Here is a 19206-nt window from a genome sequence, read left to right on the forward strand (position 1 = left end):
ACAAGTTCTATTATAAAAAATGAGAGCCATTTTTTTGCTTATATTTATTTTGGGCAAGATTTACTCTTAACATATATTGTAGATACAATGATGTTTCATTTTGAAAATAATAAAAATTGCTGTATCTTGCAAAATAACAGTGCAAGATACGAAAAAGTAACTCTCTGGAAGGAGGTTGGTCTGCGGTTTCTCAAATTACAAAAAACTGGAGGTCTTATCAAAAATTGTTACACATACGTTTCTCCGCCTTGTGTCAAAGAACTTGTATACCAAATTTTATCTAAATCGGACAATAACTGCGACTGTAACTGCGGTACAAACAAACAAACAGACAAAAGCCGATCGAGTTGAAATTGAGACCTCAGCTTCGCTTCGGTCAATAATTCTAAAAATTTTCATGAAAAATAGTCCGTTTGGTAGAAGAGATATTGAGAGATACAAACTGGAAAAAATCACGTTAATCATGTTGAACAGATGCTAATTATTACAATTCTGAAAGCTGACATGAAATTTACTGATTCTTATAGTAGAAGATATATTGTGCCGGTAGCACAAAAACCTGTTAAATTTTAACCGTGATTAATTCCACGAGAACCAATCAGAGAAGCCGTCTTATCGAAAAGGCCTTCTCTGATTGGTTTCCGTGAAATTAATCACAGTTAAAATTCAATCGGCTTTTGTGCAACCGGGCCTTCTGAGATATAAACTGGGAAAATATCGTTGAACGGATGCCAGATAATAGAATTCTAAAAGCTGTCACGAAATTTGGAACATAGTAGGTCTATGATATAAATATTCGATTCCACTATGTCTCATCTCTGAAAAAACTCGCTGAAGGACATGAAAAGGATAACAATTATTCATCCTTGGAAAAACAGATGATAATTTCGTCGTCTGTCGATAACAGAAGATGTGAGTGCCTTTGTGGTAGAGAGACAGAATTATTTCCAGCTGTGTAATCAATCAGCGAGAAATTTTATCTAGCTTCTAGCTAGACAATTTAATCGACTTGATCAACATGATCTGATTTGTTGACATCACATGATAATCCCCCTAAACTAGAGTATATCATAATTTTCAAAGTTGATCATTATTTGACAATTTTAAGTGATTGGTGAGTGTTATTTTGTTATTCCCAGTTTGTAAATAATCTAAATTAGAACTTTTTTGTTTTCAAATGTTTGAACTGAAAATTGAACCTGAATTCAAGTGTATGGAACATAACCTACTATCTGGACTATTTATAGTGTATAAATCAGAATTCGGGGAAGAAACCGTTTTGGGCTGTGCCTGTTAGTCCTTCCCCAATCATTTTAAAGAATTGTGTTCGGTTTATCAAAAGTCAATTAATAAATAACGAGCGAAGCTCGGTGCCCCGATATTCAATACTGAATCAAAGAATCAATATACTTGAAGAATCAATACTGAACTCCCTACTTCTTAATAATTATCATTAAACGAAATCCAAATTAAATGCTGTAAATTACCGCGAATTCTGCGAAATCCCGACTTCTGCTACTGCAAATATTGACAATAGGGTAAACAGGGTGATTTCTATCCCTACTTGTTCTTAAAATACATTTTTCCTCCACCTACTGTCTAAAGTACTTACTTTACTCCCTGAAACCTAATACTAAAGTGTCACTTTTTCGCTCTCGGTAGTAAAAAACAGAAAAACTCCCTAGGGAGTAAAAGTGACTCCATTCAAATAACATGGGGAGCATCTCTATTTTGAAACCTACATTGTAATAGGTTAGAAGGTCTAAGCTCAGATGAGAAAGCATAATAGAGGTGTCTGTCATTGAGTCAACTGAATTCAATACCACAACCAGAAATTTGATCAACTCATGAAATATATGTTTGTATGATATTATATTCTTAATATTAGTAGACGATAAAAATTTATACAATTTTTAAAATATCTTATTCTATTCAAAATACCAGCCAACAAATATTTTTGATATGCAATTCAAATCTGAACCGCGTGATCTAGAGTCAGCCATTTTTGGTAAACACCCAGCTGATATAATTTAAAGTTACAACTGTAGCCGGTAGATAGCGCAATCGGCAGTGCCAATCAGACGGCCGGTTTTTAGGTTTTAGATTTTAGGTTATGTTGTTAGGAAACATTGTCACCAATACGTAAGTTATTAAAATGATTTTATTTGCAGTTTCTATAAAAAAATGTAGATGGAGGAAAAATGTTGTGTACATCACGAGTGAAAAATACTTTTTCTCCCTCAGGAAAATTGTTGCCCTCGGCTTCGCCTCGGGCTTCAAACTTTTCCCTCAGGGAGAAAAAGTCGTACTTTTCACTCTAGATATACAAATAACTATTTCTCGGTGTGATATTCCAACTACTTTGGTTTCCAAGAAAGAAAGAGGCATCATCTTTCTAAGAAACTAAAGTTGAACGACTCTTCCAAGTCATCACTCAACTGTTTTTGTCCTCTCTGCATTCATAATCACGTCTGTAACCAATAGTATTTGTGGAGGGTAACCTACAAAGGACTCTTTGATGGAGAGTTTGCATAATTCCTTGTTGTGTATGTGACTTTTGTTGGGGTACAAATATAGACAGATTGCTCTCCTATGGCGAACGGCAATATTGGAGAAACGCACGTTTTAACAATTTTGCTGGCTCGACTGGTTTGTTTCTTCGTTGCTAATTATCAGTCATTTCAAAGTCTTTCTGCTTTGAACAGATCGCTTCAAAGTTGAAAAGTAAACACTAAGATTCTAAATTTTTATGGACTTGAAATATAGTGAGGTCCACATTATAATGGCAGTGTACGATTGACAATACTGTTGCTGTCCTTTTCTATCATACAACAAAACAGATAGCACTATCTCTCTCTCACTTTGCAATGTTGTGTATTTGCCAGAATATTTTATATTTACTTTTGACTGTGACTGTACAAAACTGAACAAACCATACTCTCAGCCGCCATTTTCTTTCTCCATTCTATCAAAATACTTGAGTACACAAGTCGTATAATAATTGATTCAAAATGTATTTTTGGAACAATGAAATAATTTTTAAACATTACTGTATGAGAAACACAAATTAAATTACCTGAAATGACATTTTAAAAGTTGATAACCACCATCCTAGACTTCATCCATGCTTCAGTTAGCCTACCCGTATAGGTTAGACCTACTCGTACCGGTATAAATAACAATGAAAAGCTATTTCAAAATTAATCCATTGGAATTTCTTATTTTTAAAAAGTATTTCTATTTCTCTATTATTTTAAAAAAAAATTGGAATAGAATTTATACCAAATAACTCAATTTCTGTTGTTTTGAAAATCAGATCAGTGTATCACAGCTTTTTAAATTAGCCGCCATTTCAGGTTTGTATAAAAATAAAAATCTGATCTCAGTAGGGCTCTATAAATACCTTTATAAATACCTCTATAAATACCAGTCTTTATAGTGCCTTAGATCTCAGTTATGGAAGCAAATTTTTGAATCAAATTATTAAAAAATATATTTTCTTGATAAATTTGACATTAAATTCATTATTTTATCAAGGGAATGATAATTATTATTGGATTAAATTTAATGGGATGAATTGAGTAACAGCTGTGTACAGTCAGTGGCAAAATGGAGAGAATTGGCAACGTTTTTCTCCTATCTTTCTTCACTGCCATTATAACGTGGACCAGACTATAGGCGAGTTATTGGGTCAGCGTCCCCGGCATTTCAAAAACTTTTTTAAAATGCAGCTGTGTCAAAAAAACCCTAAACTAACAATAATTGATCAGAGAAATCTTCTATAATATGATAAAGGAAAGAATTGGCTTATACACGAACAGGATAGGAAATTCATGAATGACGCATCATCACGTCTGAACTACTGGACTGATTAACTTGGAATTTTGCAAATAGATTCTCAATTTACCGAGAATGGTTATAGGCGTGTTTCAGATTCGTCAAGACTTCAGTAGGTCAAGTTTTCAGTTTGACAAGTTTTTATTAAACCTTTGCAGAGCACGGGTAACCGAATAGTGTTAATAATAGTTTTTGAAAATGTTTTCCAATGCAACTATAGTTTGTATGTTTAGGCACTGATATCGATTGAAATTAATGTAGAAAAACAAACTCAATTTGAGGACAGAAAATCAACTATTAAACGCTTAAATACATTCAAATGTGTTGTGATGAAGCCTGCCAATTAAAGAGAATAAATACTAGAGAATGTATTTTTATTTAACAAATTGTTGGCAACTGTTTACAACCACTTATGTGGGAATCTTTAACTTGCACTTGGAAGTTTTTTATTTTTCAATTTTCATGATAACGGCTCTTCCTCAAGTACTCAGAATCAAAGATGATTGAAAAAGTTCATTCCAATAGATAAAATTTCCGAAATTGGCAATTCAAATGGAAAAGCTGAATATTATTGAGAAGAGGTTTGCAAGTTGCAGGAAAGAATGATTTACAGCCTTTCAAGCTAACTAACTATGCATAAACTTGTAGAAAACCTGAATACGAATCAAATGATGGAAACCGAAGATAGTGATGGACTGATCTTAGATAAAATCTTTAAACGCTATTGGAAGATAGATTCAATTGGACAGGATTCTAAATCGATTTTCGCGTAAAACGTTCACGTTGTAAATAGGGTTTATTGCTATTTTTAAACACATTATATAGTCAGGCAGGCCTTTAAAAAGCTGTCAACTTGGAAGGACAGGGCAGTTCAATAGTAAGACGACCGTAAATCTATTGGACGTGAATGCAAATAGGCAAAGTACGATAAAATTTCAAAGTAAAGTACGAATTTAAAGTGTACTTGCATACTTGTTTTTTGCATGGTGGATATTTTCTAGTTGTAATAAACGCTGCATCGTAAACGCCTTAATAAATAATAATGATTTAATGAGCTTAGCAAGCCATGAAAAGCTAAGAAATAAAAGCGTTTTAGTTTTTAACTGGATTCTAAATCTTTCTAAATAAAACTTAGGCCTGCTCGCCAAGGCAGTAAAACTCCTACTCTGAAATGATAGTTGCAGTGCCATGTCTGAGATGTTGGCAAAGGTTTTTCTTGGCTGTAATCTGTAGAAATACATTTTATCCGAAAAACTTTTTCAAGTGTGATAAACCAGCTGATCAAAAACTCTTTCAAAGATCACGACATAATACTTCCTCTGAGTCGTTTCCATAGCTTTATTCATACAACTCATATGGAACTGCAGTTAGAAACTTCAAGAAAAGATCTCCAATTTTCCTGTTTGAATGAAAAAAAAATCATTATCTGATGAGTAAATGTATTGCGACAATGTGGTTTCTCCCAACACCACTACTCAATACAATGCACCAAAAAAATTGTTTTTGTGAAAACTTTTATTGTAAGAGAAAATTATCTTGCATTGAAAGAATTTAAAATCAAAGACTGTAATTGGTTTTTCGCCCCACTTGGATGTAATGAGCTGGTTTTCGTGCGTCATATGGAGGCCGAAAATGATTGTTTTCTGACCAGGCCGGTAAAAGTTTTACGGCCCTAGGGCTGTAAAATAACCTTGAAGTCAGCTGATTCTGATTTTGATGTGAACGTGTTTACAAAATGGTTTATGAAACGGAATCAGTTTATGCTTCTAGAATTGAATAAGTATTCTGCAATAAGATACTATCATTTTATTTGGATGAATAAAATACAGATAAGATATGTATTACAATCTATTCAAATTCGATTTTCAGAGTAGGATAGAACTTCCAACCTAAACTTCCGAAGTCAACGACAACAAGCATTGTTGACGTTGACATTCAGATTGGCCAAATTTCAATTGTGCTAAAACAGCTGATCAAAAAACTTTTCATTATTTGTGTTTATTATTCAAGAATCAAAACATTTTATTATTATATCATCTTATTGTCATTTGGAAGAATAAAAAGTATAAACTCAACCTCTTACATAATTGAACATAATCTTTTAGGTTATTTAGACAGATCAGAATAAAAAATAAAAATACTTGGACAATTTCCTGATATTTAGATTACCTCAGATTTGCTAGAGCTATAACCTTCCTGTTTTGCTTTCGGAAGTGCCTAATAAACAACTATTCTCATATTTATATTGTTTATTTTTCTGTGTGGCGAAAAATAACGTTCTCACCATGGGCAAAAATGTATGTCCGGCTCTCAATCTTTTCTAGTCCTCGGCCTACGGCCTCGGAGTTGAAAACCGATTTCGAGCCGGAAAAGTCTCATTTTCGGCCCTAGGTGCGAAATATACTATTATGTCACTATTTTGGATAAAACATAGACTAATATCATGGAGGAAATATAGCATTATTCTATCTTTTTACTATGCTCTCATGGAGACCAATAGTGATCACTGGAATATAACTGTATTATTTTGTATACTGTATTTTCTATCATATCGATGTATTCATCTGTGATATTGTAAAATAAATATTTGTAGTATATGAATGGATTACAGACTATGGATTACAGTGAGTGTGAAGACAGACAAGGATGGAGAACTCTGCTGAGAGAAGGAAGACAGTAAAGTACTGTAAAATCCTAATATATAATTATGAATGGATTAATGGAATAAATCGGATTTATGGCAGTACAGGCTATGGCTGGGGTACCAATATATAGTCTATACACATTTGGTAGTCTCAATGCATTAGTGACAGAATTTATTGATTTGAATATTTCAAACTGATAGTTTCCAGATCTTGTGAGAGGGAATCATCAGTGAAGAGTTCAGTATACAAACTTAAACACTCTTGACTGAGAAGGTTCAAATTACAAATTGAAGCAGTTTTGGGTGGAAGTCTGTTGTAACATCTCATATTATTATTTTTAATGAATGTTGTCAATAAACGAGACAATGGATGATGTTTATATAATTGATAAGTTCTACAGATGGTAATAAATTAAAAGTTGCATTTGTTCAAATGCTCATTAATGTATAATTATCATTAAAGTACAATAGTTATTTGTGCAACTAGTGCGCAAAGTGACAGTTTGCTGCACCGAAAGAAACGTTTACGCCCGAGCCGTAGGCGAGGGCGGAATGGCTTCTTGAGTGCAGCAGAGGAACTTTGCGCACATATTTCACATTAAGTTTTTCCTACAGTTACCATTGAATATGAAAAGTGGGTAATTATGGGTAAAATTGCCTGAAATGCATCAAATGTTTTTCTGTGTAATTTTATTATTGATAAAAACCTTAATCCTAAAATCCTAAAGTCCTCGTTGTCATTGGTTATAATATATTATGATTAATAATTAGCGCGTTGTGCTTCGTTGCTCACTATAGCAGCCCAGTCACTGTTGCCAACTTCATTTTGATTTTACTGCACTGTTGCTCCATATAACCTACTGAGTATTTTGCGTTGCCATGTTGCAAATCTGGAGTGCAGAATAGTATATTTCGCACCTAGGGCCGAAAATGAGACTTTTCTGGCTCGAAATCGGTTTTCAAGTCCGAGGCCGTAGGCCGAGGACTAGAAAAGATTGAGAGCCGGAAAAACATTTTTGCCCATGGTGAGAACGTAATTTTTCGCCACACAGAAAAATAAACAATATATATATGAGAATAATAATTATTCTCATTGTCTATTATTTAAGCACTTCCGAAAGCAAAAGTGGAAGGTCATAGCTCTAGCAAATCTGAATATCAAGAAATTGTCCAAGTATTTTTATTTTTTATTCTGATTTGTCTAAATAACCTAAAAGATTATGTTCAATTATGTAAGAGATTGAGTTTATACTTTTTATTCTTCCAAATGACAATAAGATGATATTATTATAAATGTTTTAATTATTGAATGATAAACACAAATAATGAAAAGTTTTTGATCAGCTGGTTTATCACACTTGAAAAAGTTTTTGATCAGCTGGTTTATCACACTTGAAAAAGTTTTTGATCAGCTGTTTTAGCACACTTGAAATTCGGCCAATCTGATGTGATCTGAATGTTAATGGAAGTTTAGGTTAGAAGTTCTATTCTTCTATGAAAATCGAATTATTTGAATAGTTTATAATATATATCTTATCTGTATTTTATTCATTTAAATAAAATGATAGTATATTATTACAGAATACTTTATGAATTCTAGAAGCATAAAATGATTCCGTTTATCCACCATGTTCCATGATAAACGCTTTACTAGGAGGTTTGAGGTTAGATTCTATTATACTCTGAAAATTGAATTTGAATAGTTTATAATATCTCATTTGTATTTCATTCATCCAAATAAAATGATAGTATCTTATTGCAAAAACTTTATTCAATTCTAGAAGCATAAACTGATTCCGTTTCATAAACTATTTTGTAAACACGTTCACATCAAATCAGAATCAGCTGACTTCAAGGTTATTTTACAGCCCTAGGGCCGTAAAAATTTTACCGGCCTGGTCAGAAAACAATCACTTTCGGCCTCCATATGACGCACGTAAACCAGCTCATTACATCCAAGTGGGGCGAAAAAATTTTTCCCGCACTAGAGCGGAAAAGTGATTCTTTGCGTTCTGTAATCAGTGCAGCAATGGCCACTTTTCAACGTAACTGTAGGAAAACTAAATTAAATGCTTAAATCATCCTGAAGACTTCTGCTACTGAAAATATTGACAACAGGGTAAACAGGTAGATGGAAATTCGATGAGCAAAACCATAAAGTGAAGAAATATTATTTTGTGAAATATTATTCTGTGATCTCTGGCACTACTTTACAAAAAATGAGCGCTGCTATCCAGAGATTGTCAGTTTGGTGTAAGGCTAAGCAGTCCTGACCGGCAATTAGGAGGTGCTGGGTTCGATTTCCGGGCTGACAAATAATTTTTGTATAGTATCGAATTTCCATCTAGCTGTTTACCCTGTTGTCAATATTCGAAGTTAGCAGAAGTCTTCGGGGTGATTTACAGCATTTAATTGGGATTTTAGTTTAATAATAATTATGAGAAATTCTATTGTTATTAAAAAGCATCCAATAATTATAAGAGAATAGAACCACGAAGGAAGGGAACAATCTCTCCTCATTTTGTTGTGGAGTTCTAGAGTTGCAAAAATAAGATACGAACTCTTATTCTTAGATCAATATCTGAACAAGAAGTACAAGTCCTTTAGTAAACTCATGGCAGAACGTGTAAACTTAACCCGCAAATAAAATCCAGGCATTCAGACAAAACGGGAGTGCTTTGAATGAGGCTCAACTTAGTTGCAGAGTCTGACGCCAGAAGGCGTGCTTTTGATGCGGCTAAATGCAGTACTGACAACGTTGGCAAGTAACTCACAGAGAACGGGCTAAATGTAGAATACTGATTACCACTTCTTCAAAATTTCAAAGGTCATCAGTAATTAATATCGGGGGACCGAGCTTTGCTCTAGAGTGTAAAAGCATAGAAAATTTGTAACGAAAGATTGCATTTATAGTTTATATTAATTTATTCCTTTTCTCAGTCGTACAATTATTATTACAGTTATATGAGAAGGCACAACAGGCTTTTGCCCAAAACTGTCCCTTTTCAAATTTATACTACAGTCCAAATCAAAATCTAGGTTAAGCTACTATCACTCATCAAAATAACAATTTATTCACACTTCAAAAAACAAAAACAACATCAATTATAGACAGATATACTATGAATTCGATTTAGAATGATATACTATGTTTGCTACATTATTTGTTAATATACTATGTATCATTAACAGCATCCAGTTACTATTTTGGACTTTCTGAAGTGAACATGTTTTCTAAAAAAAGAGAAATAAACGAAAAAAAGTTTCTCTTGCTGAATTTTTCTTCTCGTGAGATCAGCTGGATGATCCCACACATATGCACTCGTTCACTCTCTTCTGTATCAACAGACGACAAAATTTCCAGCTGTTTTTCCAAGGACGTATTTATTCTTCTAATGTCCTTCAGCGAGTTATCCAAGGGTTGAGACCTAGTGCAATCGAATTTTCATATCATAAACCTACTTTGTTCCAAATTTCGTGAAAATCGTTAGAGCAGTTTTCGAGATCCGTTGAACATAAATAACCATATAACCAGATAACCAGATATGAAAATATGAAAAGATATATATAAATTGCTCGCTTAATATAATAGGAATCTATTGAGAGAAGTCTATTCTGTAAGATTTGGTAAGAAGTAGGGAATGAAAACAATCGAAGAGTGATAGACTTATATTTTGGGTCAGCTCTTCCATTTTATCGAAATGAATACATCACTATAGTCAACCGCACGAAAATATTCCGATGAGAGTAGATGCAACGTTGCCAAATAAGAGTTGATCAACGGTGTCAACAACTGATTATATATGAGACAACTGATTCATTGATATTTGTATAATACATCAGACAAATTCGCAACGTCTATGAGTGCGGGAAGGGGGTGATGATGGACAATTATTCAAATCAGACTATTTACGTGCGGTTGACTACAGTTCAAGCGGCAAATAGGAAACTGGAAAGTACTGGAAACCCCTATTTGAAATCATATCGATAGTTTCAATTCTAGAATTTATACCTGACAAACTATCATTGACTATTTATCTAGATTGAAGAATTCCAATCCATATACAATGTAAATGAAACCGAAAAATCATTTTTCAAGGATGATAAGCTGGTAGGTTATGTATAGTTATTATGAGTACAAGTTATAAAAGTACCCTTGGACCTATACTCTGAAATAGGTGGGAAATAGTTATTTGTATATCTAGAGTGAAAAGTGCTGTTTTTTCTCCCTGAAGGAAAAGTTTGAAGCCCGAGGCGAAGCCGAGGGCAACAATTTTCCTGAGGGAGAAAAAACATTTTTCACTCGTGATATACACAACATTTTTCCTCCACCTACATTTTTATAAAACTGCTAATAAAATAATTTTTATAACGTATGTGACCAAACAATGTGTTACAACATAATCTAAAAAGTAAACAGAAACAGCTGGCTTGTAATCACAGCTCTCCTCCGACAGCACTATCTGTCGGCTAAAGTTGTAACAACAATGACAGCCACAACTACAGCTATGATGAAGTTCCCGTTTCAAATTTGATTAGTTAATAAGTAATATTCGTTGGCTGGTATTTTGAATAACATGGATTAAAAGAAAAAAAAATATAAATTTTTTCTAGTATAGTGATATGAAGTTTGTAATAATAATTTCAGCATACAAACATAAATTTTATATATCGATCAAATGTCTGGTTGAGGTATTGAATTTAGTTGGTTTAATGACTACTCTATATGCTTCCTCATCTGAGCTTAGACCTTCTGACCTATTCCAAATGTACGTTTTTAAAATAGAGATGCTTCCCATGTTATTTAAATGGAGTCACTTTTACTCCCTAGGGAGTTTTTCTGTTTTTTTAGTACCGAGAGCGAAAGAGTGACACTTTAGTATCATGTTTCAGGGAGTAAAGTAAGTACTTTTGACAGTAGGTGGAGGAAAAGAATTAACTTAGTAACTTTACCGTTTGTTTGAAGTTTTATAAGATACTCTCATACAATTCATTTTTTTTACAGTGAGTGATCTTATCATGATGAGCTTCATTATCCAGACTAAACGAACATCCTTGACCAATAATTTTGACCCAATTTGGCCAACAACAAAGATAGTCCATACAAATTCAACTGTTATAAAATTGTCTCGATAAATGATACATCAACCAGCTTGGAATGTGATGTCTAATTTTGAATAGTATATTATGCTATGAGGAAATGATACTACGTAGGAGTAACTGGCAGATTGTGGTTGAAGAGTGGGTTGAATAGAAGATTGACAACGTGAGAGAGATTGAGAGAAAGAGCTGAGAACACATTACATAGAATTAGATAGAGAGGTATTAATAGAGCAAGAGAGAATATTTCAACAGAATAGATACAAGACATAGAGAGAAAGAATGATTTTGTGATATTAAAGTGAGTTGGTATATATCTCACTTACAATTTCTAATCTATAGTGAGGTCCACGTTATAATGGCAGTGAAGAACTGTGTTGCCGATTATTTGCCTTACCACTTCCTTCTACAGAGGATAGCTGATACTATGATGTTGAATGTTCATTCTTGTTTAAAATAATCAATAATATTCTATTCATCAAGAATGTATATTTTTCTATGATTGAATAGAAAATTATCAAAATTGAGAATGAATATTTCTGGTTCTTAATCATATTTCTACATTGTTGAAAAACGGTCTGGCATCGTTGTGGAGCTTGAAAAGGATAACGCTCCCTCCTCTATCGAATGATAGACAAGGATAGCAACATCAATTCCAATCAAATACTGCCATTATAACAAGAAATTCACTGTAGCATATACAATTCACACTGGAAAGTTTAACGAATGGTGAATATCTGGCCAAAATCCTCAAATAATATTGTTATTTTATAATATTATAAATTTGTATCGTATGATAATATCAATTGCAATCTTTCTCAAACAAATCTTCTTCTTATTGTGCCTGTCCTCACGTGGACGACCAACATGGCGATTTTCATTTTATCCACGACAATAGGAAATATTCCTACGGAGCCTTTTCCACATCAGGATCGGATGTTGTTTAGCCAAGAAATTCTTCTTCTACCTGGACCCCTCTTTCCAAAAATCTATCCTTGAAGGATAGAAACCCGTAATAGAGCATATATTACGTCTCAAGCAATTGGGAAGTGATTATAGAACCAATTAGATGGAGAAGGAAAGAGAAGGGGAGTGATACTGAAAGAGACAGAGTGAGAGAGAACAAAATGGTGAGTGAGATTGGATGAAAAAAGGAAGAGAGAAGGGAGAGTGATACTGAGAGAGACAGAGTGAGAGTGAGGGAGAACGAAATGGAGAGTGAGATTAGATGGAAAAAGGAAGAGAGAAAAGGGACAGTGATACTGAAAGAGAAAGAGAGAGAGAGAGAGAGAGAGAGAACAAAATGGTGAGTGAGATTGGATGGAGAAAGGAAGAGAGAGATAGAAGGGAGAGTGATACTGAAAGAGACAGAGTGAGAGTAAGGGAGAACGAAATGGAGAGTGAGATTGGATGGGAAAAGGAAGAGAGAAAAGGGACAGTGATACTGAAAGAGACAGACAGAGAGAGAGAACAAAATGGTGAGTGAGATTGGATGGAGAAAGGAAGAGAGAGATAGAAGGGAGAGTGATACTGAAAGAGACAGAGTGAGAGTGAGGGAGAACGAAATGGAGAGTGAGATTGGATGGGAAAAGGAAGAGAGAAAAGGGACAGTGATACTGAAAGAGACAGAGAGAGCGAGAGAGTGAATGCGAGTGAGAAATTGCGGTTTGATGTTTAGCACAAAGTTCCACGCAAAATGCATGCACGTGTCTAGGTCAGTCAAGGTTGCAAGATGGACTGCCGCTTCAATAATATGGCACACACTCAAATGCATTACTCACACACACACACACACACACCACACACACACACACACACACACACACTCTCTCTCTCTCTCTCTCTCTCTCTCTCTCTCTCTCTCTCTAAAAAGTAAACACTCAACTCTTTGACGGATGCACTCAAGCACTCAAAATCAGCAAATAATTAATTGTTGAGTGCTGAACTTGAAAATGAGAAAATTAGCCAGAAATTCAACGTTTATAAAACTTTTCCGTTGTGGATTAATAAATACATGCTAGGTGGAATCCATTGCCATAGAGTAAAGATACCGTTTAATTTTCTTGTAGTGATCATTATTGTCTCTGGTATTGCTACGTGAAAACCTATATGGATATTTTCCGTATAATATGCTCTTGCGAGGTCCACATTACAATGACAGTTTTTGATTAACCTTTGTGTTGCCTTGTCTATCATTCGACAAAGTAGATAGCACTATCATCTAGCTGCGCAACGTTGCCAGATCGTTCTTCAACAGTGTAGAAATATTTTTTGTGTAGTTGAGAAGTTGATATTGCGGTAATTGTTCATATTGAATCAAAAAGACTAAGAAATTGTCAAAAACCACAGACTTATTGATACTTAGAAAGAGCGGTTTCGGTTATTACCCCATTGTCAATCTAAAACGTTTAACTGAACAGTTTTAGTTTATCAGAGATTGACAATGGGGTAATAACCGAAACCGCTCTTTCTAAATATCAATAAATCTGTGGTTTTTGACAATTTCTTAGTCTTTTTCATTCAAAGTGTAGAATTATAATCAATCAACAAAACATTTCATCTCAAATACGATAATTTATTATTTTTTAATCATTGATAAATATATTTTCTTGTCGAATAAAATATGATTGATTATTTTAAACAAGAATTTATACTGTTAATATAGAAATTGAGAATGTGAAAATTGAATGATATTCACGGTTTGTAGAATTGTAGAACTTTTCCTATATAAATACACGTGGGATACAAGTTACATGGCAGTATTTGGTTGCTATCCTTGTCTGTCATTCGACAAAGCAGATAGCGCTATCATCTTCTAGCTCCGCAACGTCGCTAGATCGTTCTTTGACAGAGTAGAAATATAATGTATTAACAAAATAGTTTATCTCGATTAGGATTATACATTATTTAATCAATGGAAGATATATTTTCTTGAACTATAGATAAAATATGATTGACTATTTAAAACAAGGATGAACGATTTAATGTCACTTCAGATATATCGGTTTTAGTTTTCCTCTATAGAAGGCAGTGGTAAGACGGATAATTGGCAACGCTGTCTCCTATCTTTCTTTACTATCATTATAACGTAGACCTCGCTATAGAACTTTCTAGAATAAATTGGGGAAAATTGGCCAGATATCCATCGTTTGTAAAACTTTCTGAATGTGAATTGTATATGCTGGGTAAAACTATTGGATGTTTATTGTAAGTGAAAACTTATGGATTTGTACTTTATATGCTAGCCGAGATTGTAAGATCTAACCAATTTACTACATCTCCATTATCAGTACAAACTAATTCTTATTAGTTCGACAATCTTTATTAACTAGACTCTCTGTTATGATCTACATGGGATAGCAAATAACTTAGAACTGTGACTACTATATGTACAAGAGATAACTAGTTTATTGATTTCATAAGAGTAATTTACGATTACTTCCATATTATTGTGAGTAAGAAGGCTGGTAATTAATGAATGGATCTGGATGACAATTCAACAAATTAATGTAAAGAACTCTCACATTGAAATAACAATGATTAACATTGAATGGTAACATAATTGAATGGCTATAAAATAAAATTTATAGATCACATTACTTGAATCAACCTGGATTGCCAATGAGAACCTTTAGCCTAATGTGATATCGATGACCATTAATGTAATACCGTATTCATACGATATGAGCTTTACGGCTTATATATTAATATCGGGGCACCGAGCTTCGCTCGTTATTTATTTATTGACTTTTGATAAACCGAACACAATTCTTTAAAATGATTGGGGAAGTACCAACAGGCACAGCCCAAAACTGTTTCTTTCCCGAATTTTGATTTATACACTATAAATAGTCCAGAAAGTAGGTAATGTTCCATACTCTTGAATTCAGGTTCAATTGTCTGTTCAAACATTTGAAAACAAAAAAAATATAATTTAGATTATATACAAACCAAATTGAATAACAAAATAACACTCACTAATCACTTAAAATCGTCAAATAATGATCAACTTTGAAAATAATGATATACTCCAGTTTAGGAGGATTATCATGTCATGTCAACAAATCAGATTATGTTGATCAAGTCGATTAAATTGTCTTGCTAGATAAAATTTCTCGCTGATTGATTATAATCACATAGCTGGAAATAGTTCTGTCTCTCTCCCACACAGGCACACGCATCTTCTGTTATCGAGAGACGACGAAATAATCATCTGTTTCCCAAGGATGAATTTATTATCCCTTTAATGTCGTTCAGCGAGTTTTCCAAAGAATGAGACCTAGTGCAATCGAATATTTATATCATAAACCTACTATGTTCCAAATTTCGTGAAAATCGTTAGAGTCGTTTTCACGAGTTTCAAAGAGTGTTATCAGATACTCTCATACTCAATAATAAAACATATATAGAATATACAATATAAAGACCTTGTCTGAACTAGCTTCTATAATAGTATACAGTCAGCATTGAAGACTGTCTCTTAAATCTAAACTCTTTTTTTTATCTTGAGTTAAAAACCAGATATTGCCCACCCACAAATTAAAAAAAAATCGAGATAACGAGGTACCGAGATAACAGTTTTGCTTGTTACACCATTATCAATCTCTGATCAATTTTTAATGAAAATGAAGAGCAGCAGTATTGGTTGATATTTATACCAACAGCCGAGCTCCGCTATTGGTGGAAGCCGTGACCTATCAAGGTGATCATCTGTCATTGGCCTAGAGAATCCCCTCCATCATTAACGGTTCAGACAAAACAAAATGGCGGTTCAAACAGCAAACAGACCGATGAAAGATTATCAAATAGTTAGATTCTACAAAATAAATGTAGGAGATTAATAGAAGAATGTTACAGAAACATGGGAAAACCAAAAGTATAAGAAAATACTGTATCAAGCTACTAACAAATTCAAACAAGATTTGTTGAAATGAATCTGATCGTTAAAACTAAACTGTGAATCATCCTGTGTTAATTTAGTTATTTCTAAAACCTACATAATATGCAGAAGTCGGCCTGTGTTATTAAAATGCAGAAACTCAACAATCTCCTCGGTCTTGATTGAACATTTGACCGTTTGTTATCAAATATGTTCAACAGAATTAGAATCCTCATTACATTATTATTGTTTTGTAATGTTTTGTGTATTATTTATTATTGTAAATTGTAAAGTGTGTCAATAAATGAACTTGAACATATTATTGGTATCTTTTTTATTTTTCTATTCTCCGATATGAACTTTGTCCCTACTTTTGAAACTTATACCTGCCCGACCAATTTAAGTTATATCCATGCAGACAGATATAATTATCATGGTAATCTTATACATATTCGAGAGTGTAATTTGTCTTCAACAGACAAATTGTACAGACAGTTTGTACATGTATGATGATGTAACTTATACATTTATATGTGACATTACTCCATTCATCAATAAAATCATAGTAAATTCATAGATTAACTTCATCATTGATTAGATAATCAATTGTTTCTTCCAATGGTAGTCTCAAGTAACACCTAGAAATAAAATATCTTCGATTAGTTTGGAAAATAATGGATATTCCTTCCAAAATCGAATAGTGTTTTTGAGAAAATGATCCATCAAAATGATGTCATACTTTATAATTTTAGACTATTATAAAGATGAGGATTTTTTCCTTATTATTATAAATTCATTCCGTAACACTTGATAAAAAATATTATGTTTGGTTGATATATAGCTGGATGAAAAATAATGAGGTTGTATGGTATATGAGATGTTGTGGTTTTTCTACATATCTCCATAATTGAAAGAATAAGATGAAGCAAATGCTCAGCTGAAGATGTGGTGGGTGTTCCCATGAAACCAGGTTCTGTAATGTGAATTATTTTTGAGAATATAAAGTGGTATTGACAACATCAAAGTCTTATTCTCTCAAAGGAATAAGGAATAGAGGAGAAATGTATCTCTCTCATTATATCTGTATCTTACTTCCCCCTTACAAATGCAGATACAATAAGCAGTCAATAAAAGGTTAAATGCGCGTGTAGGTGGCGCATACATATCTCTACGCCCCTCCAGATACATAAGTTAAAACCAGTGTACCTAGAATACATGTAATCTAGATACCTTGATTAAAACTATATGGAAATTTTGAAGTTTGATCGAGGGTTTTACTAGTAATTATTCTTGATTTCGCTCGATTATTTTTCATTCTTTGATCTGTGAGAACAGTGGCGCCATTCCACCAAACTGCTAGGGGGGGGGGGGGTGGCAAAAACCAAGAGTTATGAAAGGGGAAGGAATACCCCCAAAGGATAGAGGGTCCTGGGTTTTTCCCCATAGATGTTACATTCGAAGATGTTATCATATTCTTCATTTTTTCCAGTTTGATACGAATGTGGTTGAAGTATCAATACAAACATATACATTATTAGTTATTGAATCATTAAATACTTATTAGAAATATGGGCCTACAGAGCTCTAAAGTAGGACTACACTGAAACAAATTTCTTAAAAATCATGGAAACAGATAAATTTTCAACTATTGAAAATTTCAACTATTTCATTAGGGATCATATTCTAATTAGAAAATAACTTTCAGTTAGAAATCTAAAGAAACAAAGCTGTTCCCATAATTCTCATCAACTCTGTACATACATTTTCGATTGTCTGATTGTGCCCTTTCTTTTGCTTTCACTGTGACATCTTGCAACTTGTTAATAATTCTCACGTTGAAATTTATGCAATCACTCACTTATTGTACCCTCATAAATAATTGTACCCATTCTATATTTAAGCTTCAACTATACCACACAGAAAAAATATATTCTTTATTACCACGTACACGTAGCCATACTTTCAAGGCAATTTTGCTACATTGTTGATACTGTAGAAGGAATTATACTACTGCTGTTTAAAAAAAGTATGAAACCAGTATGAGATTCTAAGGATTCGTGTTGATAGACCAGACATTTTATCATTTATCTGATCCTTGGGGGGGGCCTAGGCCCCCCTGCCCCCCCTAAATGGCGCCCCTGTGTGAGAATAAAGTGATTCATGGGTGGCTAAGGTTTCATGACCTTGGTTAAAACTGTAAGGAAAATTTGGAAGTATGATCAAGGGTTTTACTAGAAATTATTCTTGATTTCACTGGATTATTTTTCTTTCTTTGATCTGTGAGAATAAGAGTACAATAAAGTGAATAAAGTGATTCATGGGTGACTAAGGTATCATGAAAACCTTGGTTAAAACTGTAAGGAAATTTCGAAGTATGATAGAGTGTTCTACTAAAGATTATTCTTGATTTCACTCGATTATTTTTCATTCTATGATCTGTGAGAATAAGAGTACAACGAAGTGAATAAAGTGATTCATGGGTGACTAAGGTATCATGTAAACCTTGGTTGAAACTGTAAGTAAATTTCGAAGTATGATCGAGTGTTTTACTAGAAATTATTCTTGATTTCACTGGATCATTTTCCATTCTTTGATCTCTGAGAATAAGAGTACAATAAAGTGTTTAAAGACTTCAATGTTTTGTATATCAGGCAATTATTTGTGAAAAATGCACTAATTTATATGTATAAGCACCATACTGATATTTTCATTAGAAATACCCACACATATCCCACCCGAACAGCCA

The 19206-nt window shown here is 33.4% G+C and overlaps 1 protein-coding gene across 1 annotated transcript in view; it reads right to left on the reverse strand.

The window, feature by feature from the left end:
* The window catches only part of LOC111047770 (doublesex- and mab-3-related transcription factor 3), a 65389-nt gene that overhangs the window by 18030 nt on the left and 28153 nt on the right, over positions 1–19206 (reverse strand). The gene's annotated exons all lie outside the window — the stretch shown is intronic.

Source organism: Nilaparvata lugens, chromosome 4 (assembly GCF_014356525.2).
Source record: "Nilaparvata lugens isolate BPH chromosome 4, ASM1435652v1, whole genome shotgun sequence".
Classification (NCBI taxonomy): domain Eukaryota; kingdom Metazoa; phylum Arthropoda; class Insecta; order Hemiptera; family Delphacidae; genus Nilaparvata; species Nilaparvata lugens.